We start from the raw sequence: 14,462 nt of genomic DNA on the forward strand, positions 1-14,462 counted from the left end.
TACATCTTATAATGTTTATAAAACATAGAATTCAAAGGAAGTGCTAATGTCTTCTTTGTCCAAGTTTTAAACACTGTATGGAGATAATTGTATTATGCTAATGTGCATTACATATTTTCTTTTCAGAGAACAGCGTGCACAGAGCTTCCTCGATGTTTATTTCCTTACAAAGTACAAAGCAATCTAAAAAATATGCCTGAGATGGGTTCTGGGACATATTGTCCTAAAAAACATTTATGTGTTACCTAGCTGGTTACATGGTGGATGAGAGAGAACTAAACATTTGTAGAAATCTTGGTTGTCAATTGCACTTAATATACTGCATTCACAACCTTCAAATAGGAAATGGTCAGATGTCACACAGAAAAGTAAGCAACATTTATAAATAATACAATACACAGGTCTTTATTTCATTTGTATTCTCTCACTGGGCAAAGGGAGGACCAACGATAGTCCTTGCTGATCCTTAAAATGTAGGTCTAAAAGAAATTTTCCTTTTATGTATTTATTTAGGGGCAGATTATGATGTCGGTTGGACGCTTGAAGAGCAAACAGGACTACCCGACAAGGAGTTGGCGTTCCTGCTTACCATATTATGATGCAACCACCTCCATGGCAATGAAAAAAATACACTTTTAAAACATCCATGCTCCGAGTGGCAGGTACCATGCGGGGCCTGCCACACAGGGCATGGATGTTTGGGGTGCATCACAGGTGCCCCTAGGCCTCATAGCTTAGGAGGTGGGAGACGGGGCACCCAAAGTTACTTTCTGACAGCCTTTCCATGTTGTTCCATGTTGTTCATAATCCTGATGCCACCATTTGGGGATTATCTGTCTGACCGATGCTCTATGAGCCTGTGGGAAGCAGCGCGGAATTCCCCTGCAGGTTTCTCTCTGACACCTAGTATCATAATACGGCAGCCAGACGGAAAACTCTGATGCCAGGCTGAAAGCCTCTGATGAGTTGTTGGATAGCGTTCTGCCTGACATCATAATGAGGCCCTTAATTATGTATCAGTTTGAGGTATGGCCAAGCAACATGGCCGACAGGACGTAATCCCAGAGCTCCTGACCTGCCCGCATTATAATCCTTAATTATCCTGCAGCTCTTACCTTCGTGGCATCTCAAAATTGCGGCAGAGCCTCCTGGGAGCCTGTGGTTGGGGTCATCGGTGCTGTGGTGTCCCTTGCAACCGGCGTCTCTGCGCCGGCATCAGAGGCCTCACCTGGGCCTATTCAAGGAAGGAGCCTGGAGCATTCCTGTGAGTGTGGCCTAGGTCTGCGAGCCATCCCAGTGGGGCTGGAGTGTCGTTGCGGGTGGCAGATCGCCTGGTGTCAATCCCAGCTACCAGTGAGGCCAGATTGGCGTTTGGGGACTCGGCTATGCCTGCACGGGCAGGAGCCTGGAACACACCCAGAGGTTCAGCCTGCACCAGCGAGCTGATCTCACTGCCTGAAAGTGAGATGCCGGCCATGGGTGGTGATCAGCCTTGCTGCTCGGCCCGGCATCCACCTTATCCTGCGGTGGTTATTGGGAACTGGGGACAGAGGAAGCAATGAACTGGCCCAGTCACATTGAGGGATACCACAACAGACTTCTCTCATTCGAGGGGGGACACATCTCAAATCCTGCTGAGGCGTTCAGCCACCCCCCTTAAGCCACTGGAAAGACGCACTAGCCTTCCCCTGGGGCCCCCGGTGAGTGTGGGATGGTGTGGGCCACTGCGTCGGCAGTGGTGTGGTACCCCCAAAAGTGAGGCTGAGTATCCTGCTGATCCTCCCTGGATGGTGATTATTGGTGGATTAGCTGGATGTTCTGGGTCTTTCGATATTTGTGAGGAGATACGCTAGGGCAGTTCCCTTCGCTGCGACAGGGGGGACCTTGATCCTAGATTTGTACTCGGCTATCGGCTGGCTGGGAGTGAGTACAGCTGAGGCTAACCTTCTCTACATACGCCGCAAGTGAGCTCCTGCTGGCAAGAGGGCCACCATGGTGAAAGATAAGGCTCAGAAAGCGGCAGGTGCCAATACAATTACCCAATACACGACCCCGAGGCACCCCCCGCAGCGACTGACTAGGCAAACGGGGGGTGCGGTTCCAGAGGAAGAGGAAGGGGACCCAAACCTTCCTGGGGCTATCTTCTGGCTGCCATTCAAGTGTCTAGAAAGGCGTTGGAGGACTGCATTGAGACTGTCTCCATTGATGTCATCCTGCTGAGGGCCGATCTCTGGAAAGTGGTGAATCAGGTAACGACTGGGGAAGCTGGTATAGTAGAGTTGCGAGGAGATGGGGTGACACCCAAACAGCAGGTTGCCCAGATGACTATGACCACACAGGCACTGGAGCGGAGCGCTGAGGATGCAGAGGGAAGAGCCAGGCGGGGCAACATCTGTGTAATAGGAATTCCTGAGAAAGCGGAACAAGGAGTGGCTGAACAATTCTTAGAACAATGGATCCGTACACAGCTCCAACCCACCGGATTGTCACCCCGGTTCATGATAGAGAGGACTTATAGAGCGTTATTGCCACCCCCGCCTCTGCGAGCTCTGATAGCTAAGGCACTCAATAATCGAGATAAAGACTAGTTTTTTCTGGGCGACGAGAGAGCACCAGAACTTGCAATATGAAAACAACAAAGTCTCTGTGTATCTGGACAATGCAAGACAGGTTCAGGAACCTCGGAAACCCTATCTGGAAGTCAAGCACAAGGTACAGGAGTTAAAGTTAGAGTACAGGTCGCCGTACCCAGCCAAAAGGTTTTATCCGGGGGAAGAGCGCATTTTTTGACTCACCACAGGCGGTATGGGAGTGGTTGGAGATGCAGGGGGAGGCCTCCTGCCGAGAGAGCCGCATGGACAGAAGCGGGGTTGGGGATCACACCGAGCAAAAATCCTCATCAGTGAACAGAGAAAGTGAGAACGCAGGAATCAGCTGAACAGTCTGAACACAGGATTGTAGTGGGGGATGATGGTTTGTTGCAGCTAGATGGCACTGGGCCCCCTGGTGATGGGGATACTCCACAGCTGGATGCTCCTGCTGAGTCAGACCCAAGGACACAGGCACTGAGCCTGATGATGGATACTGTCCCTGAAACATTGATGGAAGAAGCCTCTGATCATTGTGGGGATTAGAGAATAGACTCTAGCCGCTGCAATAGTAAACTGCATTAGCATACGTTGTTAATATTAAGCAAAATGAGGTAATGACAAAATGTTTGGTATGCATGCTGAAGAGGGGTAGAGCCAGACTGCAGTGATACACAAGTATGTATAGAAACTCCGCGGGGAGAGAAGGGGCATTACTATAGGGGATACTGCATATCTGCAGTGTCATGGAATTAAAAGTTTGATAGCTGAAACAATTTGGGGGGGGGCGGGTTGTGGATGTAACATTGTGTGTTTCCCCGGTCGGGCCAAATGGGATGCTGTGCATGTCCTGGCAGGAGCAAGTGGTGGGCAGTATCGACTGAGATGTCTGACGAGTATTGTCCATGGGTAGAAGAGGTTCTGTTTAGTTCCTTGCTTATGGGCTGTTTTAGGTTATGTTAATTCAGTGGGTGAGATAGGACACCAGACCAGTGACTACAGTGGCACACATGAGCAAAGAAAGTTAAACAGACTTAATGGCAAAGAAGGTACAGTTTCTTAGCTGGAATTTCAGAGGGCTAGGCACATTTACTAAACGTCATAGAGTCCTCTCCTTCATTAAAAGGCATACAATAACTGTTGCATGTCTGCAAGAAATACATTTAGATGATGCAGGGGCTGAGCAAGTAGCGAAAAAGTGGAGGGGGCAGGTATTTCATTCCTCGTATTCCACATATACCAGAGGGACCTTAATATGGGTGGCCCCTGGTACCCCATTAACACTACAATATATGGAGGCTGATTTAGGAGGCTGATACATCCTATTGAGAGGAAAGCTTGGCGGCAGGGACATAGCTGTTTTAAACATGTATGCACCGAATACAGATGACCTAGCCTTTTACTCAACATTGCAGGATTTGATCATGACGGAGCTGGCTATCCCCCTCGTATGGTTGGGAGATTTTAATTGTGTTATTGACCCTGATTTGGAGCGGCTCCCCCCTAGAATGGGCACTAAGCCACACATGACTAAGCAATTGCAGACTGTGATGGGGAACCAGGGCTTACGCGACATATGGCGAATGCAGCACCCAACACAAAGAGTATTCACATGCCTTACACCTAGACATAATACTTACAGTAGATTGGATAGAATCTTAATGACTGAGCCACCTGCTTTTCTGGCAGCTGAGATAACCTACTTGGCTTAATTCTTGTTGGACTAATGCGCCGGTCAGCTGCGCAATACAGTGGAATATCAGGGAGCAGGGACCCCATTATTGGCAGATGCCTTCTGACCTTCTGGAAGATCAGGAGGGCAGGGAATCTCTCTCTGGCTCACTTGATAAGTACATGACTCACAGTTGGAATACACAGGCAGTTGAGATTTGGAATGCAAAACAATGAAGGCAGTGATCCGAGGGGCGGGGATGGGCCGGAGTTCGAGGACAGCTACAGCGTGAGTAACAGAATAATAAAGATGCATTAGCTATTCTTCTGACAGGTTCCTATGGACAGGTTGGGGCCCAAAGTCAGGAGTGATCGTTGCATGAGCAGTTGACCGACACTTGAGACAGACTTGACAAGTAAACTCTTACTAAGTATAGGCAGCGACTGCATGCCGCGTGGGACAAGTATGGTATTCAGCTTTCATTATGTTTAGACCTTTCTCTGTGTTCTGTTCTCTGCTGCTCAGCCATTGTGTGAGTGATGCCACAGAGTCTTCGTGTGTGTATGGTTGAATGAAAAGTCAGTTGCTGTATGTGGGCTGACCAGCAGAGATGCTGCTTCCGGTGGGCCTGATACTATTGATACTGCTACAACCATCTTATCATCTAATGTTCCTGTCCTGATTGAACTGAAGAATACATCTACCTTTTTGGATACAACTTCATTTCAGCCTATTTCCTTCCTTGCATTTCACAACAAATCTGGCTGCCTATTGGCATGTAAAATGTATTGGGAACAAGCCCCCACTACTGTTGCATGCTTACGAGCTGTGGTGGGAGACTTGGTGTATGCAAGACCTGACATATTGGAACAATTCCACAAACATCTGCAGAAGGTGTACACTGCTGATCCAGCTGTTAGACCAGAATGCTATACACCATCCTTTGAGGAGCTCCAAATGAGGAAGGTCAGACAGAACTAGAGAAGCAATTGATAACAGAGGAGATACTAGGGGCATTAGCAGAGCTAACCAAAGCTAAGGCTCGGGGGGATGGATTCCCATTTGAATTTTGTCATACTTATGAGATGAAGCTGGTGCAACCTCTCCTTCAGACTCTCAGTGAAGCCTACGAGAGGGGAATATTTCCTCTGTGCATGCTTGAAGGAGACATCTGTATGCTCCTAAAGCCAGGTGGGGATGAGAAGGATCCTGCAGCATACCAGCCACTTACAATGATAAATACTGATGTAAAGATCGTCCGCAAAATATTAGCCAAATGGCTGGGTCTGCATATGACCTACTGCACCCACACGACGAAGAGATCATTATGCCAGCCTTCTCAAATCACATTCCAATTCATAAAAAATACACATATGCCAGAAAATGGGCAGTAGTTCAGGCTCCAGCTTATACAAAAATCATGTAGGATATGATAAGGATTCCCCTCACCATAAAATCCAGTTGAAAACTCAACCAACAATGCAAAGGCAATATCCTGTAAAACAGGAAGCTAAAAAACAGGTCAGGGAGATTTTAAATCAACTTGAATATAAAAGTGGTTATTGAAACATGCACCTCAACAATGAACAATCCTTTGTTTCCTGTCTCCAAACAGGATAATTCATATCGTCTAGTTTTGGATTAAACTCTTGCTGCAAAACATTTGCAGTACAAAATGCACATAGTGCAGCACTGATATATAACATTGTGCGCAAAAAATATAAAACTATATCAGATATCTCAAATGGTTTCTTCTGTCAAACATTGCACCAGAAAGCAGGTATTTGACCGCTTTCTCAATAATGGGGACACAGCGACAATGTTCCCGTCTCCCCCAGGGATTCAAGAATAGTCCAGGGTTATTTTCAGCCAGAGTAACGGAGTTACTACAAATGTACGATGATGAGGCATTATCCTATGTCAATGACATCTATCTTACGGATGATGATTTGGACGTGCACTTGAAAAGGGTGAACACCATAACACTTGGGTTCACCTCTGAAGGGTAAAAAATTCAATTTTAAGAAATCACGTATTACCCACCTCAACGTCCTATTTTTGGGATATGAGTTATCAAGTGAAGGCAAAGCCTGGCAGCAAACTTCTTAGAGAAATGTGTGCTGCTCCAGCCTCCAAAAACACTGAAAAACTTACTCAATTCTAGGTTTCCTGAATTTTGGAAGAACTTATGTTCTAAACTACGCAGAAGGGGTTAAACCTCTCTAAGAACAAATCAAGCCAGATTTTAAATATACTGATTCGACACAAAAACACACAGAAATTTTGCGTTCAGTGCAAACAGACATGTTAGCAAAAACACAGTTACAAACACGCGACAACGTGCGCAATCTCGTAATCTGAATCATCCCAGTAAGAGGCGGATTCACATACCTAACCTTTAATGAAGGTGAGACAGTACCTATAGCATTCAAATCACACAAGCTGAAATGAAATTCACTTCAACAGCAAAAATACTGACAGCGGTTCAGACTGCTGTGGCAAAAGAAAGAGCCCTTGCACAAGGTAAACGCATTAGAATTGTTACATCTGTAACTGCCTTAGAGGCAGTAACAAAAGCAAGCATGCCAAATGCAAAAGCGCTACATCCGAGATAGATACAATGGGTTAATTCTCTTGCTGCAACAGATGTTGAATACGTTTTTGATCCATATTTAAAAACACAAGAATTCCTACAATACGAATTAGAATGTCCTCTGCCGACTGAAATTCTGCCACTAGAACATTACGGCTGTATAATCTATACAGACTGATCAGCACAGCCGGCAATTGGGGGTAAACAAGCCTTATAGTGCTGCGTGCGCGATTGTTAAAGGTCACTGGCGCGAAGGTAAATTCAGACCTGTGGTCACTAAAACTCAATCACTCGGAGGCTGTACAGCTCAGGGAGCTGAACTACAGGCTTTCAAGATGGCGCTTGAAAATACCGATTGCGAATTCCCCACACTTCTAGTGTGCGATTCGCAATACTGCATCCAATCTTACAACGAGTACTTGCAGAACTGGGGTCAGAACGGCTACAAAGACGCAAAAGGTGGCACAAATAAGCATAAAATGCTTTGGGAACAGGTAGTTCTCTTACAAAAAGAACTACAAAAGACTCTCGTGATTCATACACTGAGTCATCAGCGTGATGGCGTTCACGCTGAAGGGAATTCATTGGCTGATGAAGCCGCAAAGGCAGCTTTGCAAATGGTTTCCGTAGCTGCAATCACTCGTTCAAAAACGAAAATAGATGGTGAAACAATGCTAGCAGTGAATGCCTCAATAAAAGGCAACTATGCAGCATTACCACTAAACTATCCACTCGGTAACACATACATAATTGATGCAAACTCGGTTCCATTTGCTCGAATCCCTGGAGTGGGTGATAGTGTAATTCCAAACAGAAACGAGAGAGATGCTTTGGTTCATGAAGCACATATGGGAGAGGGTCTGACGCATCAAGGGATCTTAAAATCTCTAATAGAATTAGAAGAGAAGTACTGGTGGCCAGGAATGATCGTCCAAGTTTACAAATTTGGAATTAATTGCGATATCTGTTACAGAGATCATATCTTTGAAAACCACCAGATACCTGACTACAGTGCAGCCAGCCCAGTTCAGACACCATTGTTAGACAGCATTAGACTATCTACATGCAAACGTCACAATGGACGAATGTGGTCCCATAACTATTAGGACAAGATTCATTTGGATATGGCCCCAGCGCTCGGCTGACGCCAGAACTGTTATAAAAGATTTGTGAATCTTTATCGGCACATACGCAATCTGCAGCTACATTCTGACCAGGATCCTGCATTTAGCTCAAAGGCTTACAAGAAGGCCATGGCTAGCTTGGGCGTTGCATAGCGGTTTTCGAGTCCCTTCCATCCTTAGGGAAATGTGGTAGTGGAAAGAAAAAACTGTGACATAAAGGAAAGCTATAACAGCTAGGGTATTAGATTTGGGTGACGGGTGGGTCAAACACCTAAATAGTGTCCAACGTAGTCTTAACAACCTGCCAAGAAATTCTCTGGGGGGAATCACTCCATATGAACTACTATTTGGTACTAGAATGCTTATCCAGGACCTTGATTGCCAAACTTCAGTGGTGGAACAGAAACCCTATGATATCAAAGACCGTTTGGCTGTTTTACAGGACTTAAATGAAACAAGAAAAAGTCTGAGTAACACAACACAAAGCCCAACGACCACTGAAGAAAAACCACCTGTCCAAGCAAGACCTGTCTGGATTCCAAAGATTGGGGATCTAGTCAGGGAAAAGATTGTAGTAAAGAAGGAATTTGGGCCTTCTTATAGAAAAGCTGTACCTGTCTTAGCAATTCTTAGAACAAGATCAGTGTTACTACCGCCGCTTGCTGGAAAAAGGGAGAACAGAACAGTATCAATTGACCTGGTAAAACCACATCATGTGACCGATAATAAGTAGTAGGCCCAGTGGACTCCCGAGAGGTAGCAGACAACCACATCTAGCTACTATTCAAGAGTTTCAAACTGAAAGGCTTATCACCTTTGATAAACCTGCAGTGAGAAAAGAAGGACTTTGCAATATAGCCATGGAACTCGTCCCTCTTGATACCCAAATATCAGTTTGTCAAGAAACTCCTGTCTACAATGATGTAGCATCTGACTATACAAACATGTCGAGGGAGGAAGCTACTCCAGTGATCTAAAAAAATCTGGATGCAATACCGACTATTGACAGAACTGCTTCTGGCTATTTTATCAACTTCAATAACTATTCTGAGGATCCCAGTGAACCTGAGACTACGCCAGTAAATAAAACTTTTAAAGAAAAAATAACAGAACTCTTTCATCAACTTGGAAAAACTTATCTGATTTCACCATAGGTTGAATTTTGGATTGTGTTAGGTGTACTTAAGATTTGAACAAGCCGTCCATACCTAAAGCCACACCTGACAGTAATAACACTTCGGATGAAGAGGTAGACGTAAAACAGATATTAAAACACAACAGAACAGATCCTGATTGGAAACCATGGTTAATCTGGCCCATAGACACGAATAACTGTCAAGATAGATTCATGAACAAAACAGAAGGGTTCAAAATGAATAGGCCAGATCCAAGATACTCCCAGAGACAACATCCAGGGATAGTCACCACATACAGTGTAGGAAAACTATGCCTTGATTGGCTACAGAAATCCACTTTTCCAGAAATTAAACAACACTTATCTTTACTTAAAGAAGGCGTTGACTTACGAGACTTTTTACTTGGTCCTCGTAAACAACGTCAAAAACGTTTCATATATGCCGGTATATACGCTGCGTACAATGAAGCTTGGAAAATAACACAAATGGAAACTGCAGAAAAAATACGAGAAATTGATCGTATTAATTTAGAGAAAGCACTCTCTGTAGTGGACAATGGGTTAACAACTCTGTCCTCCAGAATTTATTCTTTGGACAGCATTGTATCATCTGCCATTGACATAATAGAGCAGGACTTGCTGATGTAACAACATGGCCAGTCTCAATTCCGTTCTATAATGCTGCTAGGCTGAACGCTACAAAATCTACGTTCAGGCTACGTGCCATGGCGTTTAATCAATACCACGTCATTGTTTACTGTATTTAACCTTATAGTTAAACAAATCTCTTTGGCACAAAGAGGAGCAGACTATACGGTGCTGAGCATTGAAAAACTGGAAAGATTACCATTAACTGTTTCTGAGAAGCCTGTCGTTGAATGGATAATACATGGCACCATCTCAATACCAGTGACGATTTTTTAATTTCAGTATTGTCTACAGCACATACCAGCAGGCCTGTATGAAAGGTTGGGAAAAGGATACATTAAGTCAACCTGGACTTTACCATACACACACAGATGTTGGAGTGGGGGAAAGGAGGTCTTTCTTAGTACAAATAATTGTAAAAACTCACTAAGGGATACATTTTTATGTGAAGGTATTTATTTACATGGAGCCTGTGAAGGTTCTTTACATAACCTTTCTTGCCACATGCAGGGTACTCCAGCGGCCGTGATAGACCCGGTTTTCAGGCAGCTTTCCGATGGGAGCTACGTTATGCTCAATGATCACAGCTGTTGTGGCATGTTGCCAGGTAAAGCCTATCTGGTTAGTGTGTCGGCCAGGGTCACTTGTTGTTTGCAAGTATTGTATCCAAAAAGTAATACAGACAGGGAGATGGCGTTATGGCCTTCACTGAATATCTCTTCTATACAAATTAATACTTTAAGCAGAATTAAAGCCATTCTTTTGCAAAAAACTGTGCCACTGACCTCGTCCAGAGAAACGTATGATCTGCAAGTTGCAAGGACTTCTGCAGAGATACATGAATTATTATCAACAAACTGCCCAATACATTCCGCAGAAATGTTAGGTCAAATCTTAAACAGGTCTGATACCAGCGGCATCGCACATGTATTTAAGACGATTTTTTCGGGACTATTAGAACCGTTTGGAGCAGTCCTCAGCATTTTTCCAAATTTCGTGCACTCTGTGTTCGGCGGCCTGCCTCTCATTTTGGGACTTGTAGCAGGAATTCTATTTTTGTTCCTCTGCTTCGATATGGAAAGTCCAGTCACCAACGATACCCAGACTACCATGGAACAAGCCCTCCTAGCCATGTGGTATCGTTAAAGAATTACACAGATTCTTGGCTTGGCTCGTTTAAGAGATCTGAATACCACTTGGTTCCTTTCATTCAGACCAATCTGGCAAGATTGCATCTTACCTGTTCTGCGATGACTGCTTTGTGGAGAAGGATGCATGTTGGACATCTGTCCTACACTTCCATCAGCACTGCCAACGGAGGTTGACACCTTGCTGGGTCCTTTAACGGCTCACATATCATGCTGCCCCCAACGGCTGCCAGTCCTGATGACGGCATTCATTGAGATCTCACCAGCAAATCCAGCTATTGGTGAGGTACGTGGAACAACAGGCACACAGGTACCATCAACATCGAACATTGCTAATGCGGATGACGCTGACGGCGATGTTTCACATCTATGCGCATTTGATCTACTTGACAAAGTAGTTCCACTTTCACCAACTGTGGTAGACAGTTTCTTTGCCAGCTTAGATGATTTGATGTTTTCTTCCGACACCGAGAATAACTTTTGAAAGTGCACACAGCGTTCCATGAACTCTGAAATTCGGCCTTCGTTTTTTTTTAAAAGAAACCCTCTCACTTGGTAACTCTATGTTTCTGCAATCTCTATTTGAATTTTTTTTTCTTTTTAATGTTTTCAGAATAGAACCGTTTGTATATCATGCTATGGACCTTTTTTCTGTAAGTTTAGAGCCATTCCATAAATGTCATTTCAAGTTTCATTTAGATAGCATTTTTTAATAACAGCTATTGCTTGTAAAATGCGTGCAAGACAAATACTCGTGTATGTGTATAAACCATGTTTAATGTATTTCATGTATTTTGGGTGGGATTATGAACACATGCTTTAGTTATGTTTTTTATGCTTATACATTTAGTAATATTAGACATAATACGTGGAGTGGGTGTTGTATAGTGTTTTAGGACCCTAGTGTAATTTTCCCGATTCATGCCCTTATATAGGTATAAAATACCGTATCCAAATGCAGGCATAGAAATCAGAACCATATTAATACATAGCTCAAGTAGTCCTACTACGGTTTTGCTACTTCCACCAGTTACGAAAATCTACAACGATTTATTGGAAAAACCCGCAGCAGTCAGGGACTTCCTCCTGCATGAATATTAATTTATCCAAGAACTCATGGAGTTTTCAGAGAATTAAGTCTCTGATGACCTTATTATGTCCAATCTTACGTCAAACTTGGCACCTTCAAGGTATAAATATGCCCACACTTGTCCAAACAAACACACGGTGGTTTGGAGCAGTTCGACCATCTACTTGCCCGACGCCCTGCTGCTGCAAGTGCCGAAGGAAGCCGACCCTCCAGCTGACGCACTGAGAGACGCTGTACTTTCTCCAGCTGAGAAATCCAGCTCCAGTGTTTCCATGCTACTCCTGCGGGTTGCTGGGAAATCGAGTTCTGAGAGAGAGATACAAGACCTCCCTCATTCTAAACCAAGGTACAGAGCTGATTAGACCCTAAGAGAATTCTTGGAATATATTCTTGGCAAAAGAGTACTAAACTTAAGCTACACCTCACTTACTTCTTCCCTTGTACTAGACCTAGGTTAGGTACACCGGGGTAGGCGTATTTTAGAAGCACCAGTTGAGTACTTTTAGTCATTAGTTGTCACTGTATATATTTTATGAATTTTAGGTATTCTATAGCTTAGAAACCATATCATGCTTTTACAATATTATTTTATAATACTCTTCGTACTGTACGCCCTGTACTTTACCGCAAGTATTAAAATGGCAGCAGTTCATTTCTTATGCTTGAGAAAGAAGACTATTCAGTAAAAACCCTTTTATTGAAAACGCCGGTCTCTCTATTTCTCTGCACCTCTGGTGAAACGAAGCATGCCCGATTGACTGTGTGAAATAACTAACTATTGTTTCCGCGACTCTAGAGATTGATTTCTTATTCTTGGGAGACAAAGTTGTCATGCTTAAAGTGGTTGTCAGAAACGAATCCCCTCTTGTTCATTTGAGAAAGTTTCTAGTGACCTCTGTGCTAGCTGGCACACCCATAATTAAGTCTAGTATATTCAGTAGAGACCTAGTCGACTTCAGTCCTAAGTCTAAACTACAGGATGCACTATTCCAATGCGCAGAGCCTATTGGGAATATAGGAACTACACTACAATATCTTTGGGATCAGTTTATCGGATCCACTAATTATCACCTGTTATTTTGCATTTACTTCACTTCATGCAAGGTATTTTTTGGGCATTTTTTCATGGACTATGTAGGTAGGATTGGGGTGCAGATTTTATCGCATCCAGTAATAACAAAATGCACAATTCCAATACCTGCGTAGATCAGGATTTATGTAATGGTTCAGGATTATCGATCCTACTTGTAATAAGTGGCTAAATATTAAATTGTGAACACATTAATGGAACTTTCTTTGGGGTGAACCTGGTTGGCAGGAGCTTCCTTCCCTCTATGCAGAACTTATAGATAAATTGTTCCCGGTTCAGGTCGACCTGTTCAATGTAGCCATCACTAACAATAGCGGGAACAACGATATGCCTCTGATTACAAGTGAGGTGGTGAAGTACAAAGGATGTATGGCGTTAAAACGCATACTTTTACATCGCATACCATTACAATGAGATTTTTACAATGCAGGATCCTTTACAACGCATGCCTTTACAACGCATGTCATTACATAGCAGATGCTATTACAACGCATGCCATTACAACGTAAGTATAGGTAAGTATATCTTTTTAAAAAAAATGTAATTAATAAATATTTAATTAATTTAATTTAATTAATTTATTTTATTTAAAGTAATTTTTTAAAAACTGAACCCTTAAAATACCCCTGTACCCAAAACCTATCCCTAATCCCTAAAAATACCCCTGTACCCCAAAACCCAAACCTAGCCCTGAACCCTTAAAATACCCATGTACCCCTATACCCAAAACATATCCCTAATCCCTAAAAATACCCCTGTACCCCATAACTCAAACCTAGCCCTGAACCCTAAAAATACCCCTCTACCCCATACCCCAAACCTAGCCCTGAACCCTAAAAATACCCCTGTACCCCATAACACAAACCTAGCCCTGAACCCTAAAAATACCCCTGTACCCCATAACCCAAACCTAGCCCTGACCCCTAAAAATACCCCTGTACCCCATAACCCAAACCTAGCCCTGAACCCTAAAAATACCCCTGTACCCCATACCCAAACCTAGCCCTGAACCCTAAAAATACCCCCGTACCCCAAAACCCAAACCTAGCCCTGAACCCTAAAAATACCCCTGTACCCATAACCCAAACCTAGCCCTGAACCCTAAAAATACCCCTGTACCCCATAACCCAAACCTAGCCCTGAACCCTAAAAATACCCCTGTACCCCATAACTCAAACCTACCCCTGAACCATAAAATACCCCTGTACCCCAAAACCCAAACCTAGCCCTGAACCCTAAATATACCCCTGTACCCCAAATCTAGCCCTGAACCCTTAAAATACCCCTGTACCCCAAAACCCAAACCTACCCCTGAACCCTAAAAATACCCTGTACCCCATAATCCAAACCTAGCCCTGAACACTAAGTATACCC

General features: G+C 43.7%; 1 protein-coding gene across 2 annotated transcripts in view; it reads right to left on the minus strand.

Moving 5' to 3' along the window:
• The window catches only part of CNKSR2 (connector enhancer of kinase suppressor of Ras 2), a 1,783,347-nt gene that overhangs the window by 827,218 nt on the left and 941,667 nt on the right, over positions 1-14,462 (minus strand). The gene's annotated exons all lie outside the window — the stretch shown is intronic.

Source organism: Lissotriton vulgaris, chromosome 8 (assembly GCF_964263255.1).
Source record: "Lissotriton vulgaris chromosome 8, aLisVul1.2, whole genome shotgun sequence".
In the NCBI taxonomy this organism is placed as follows: Eukaryota; Metazoa; Chordata; class Amphibia; order Caudata; family Salamandridae; genus Lissotriton; species Lissotriton vulgaris.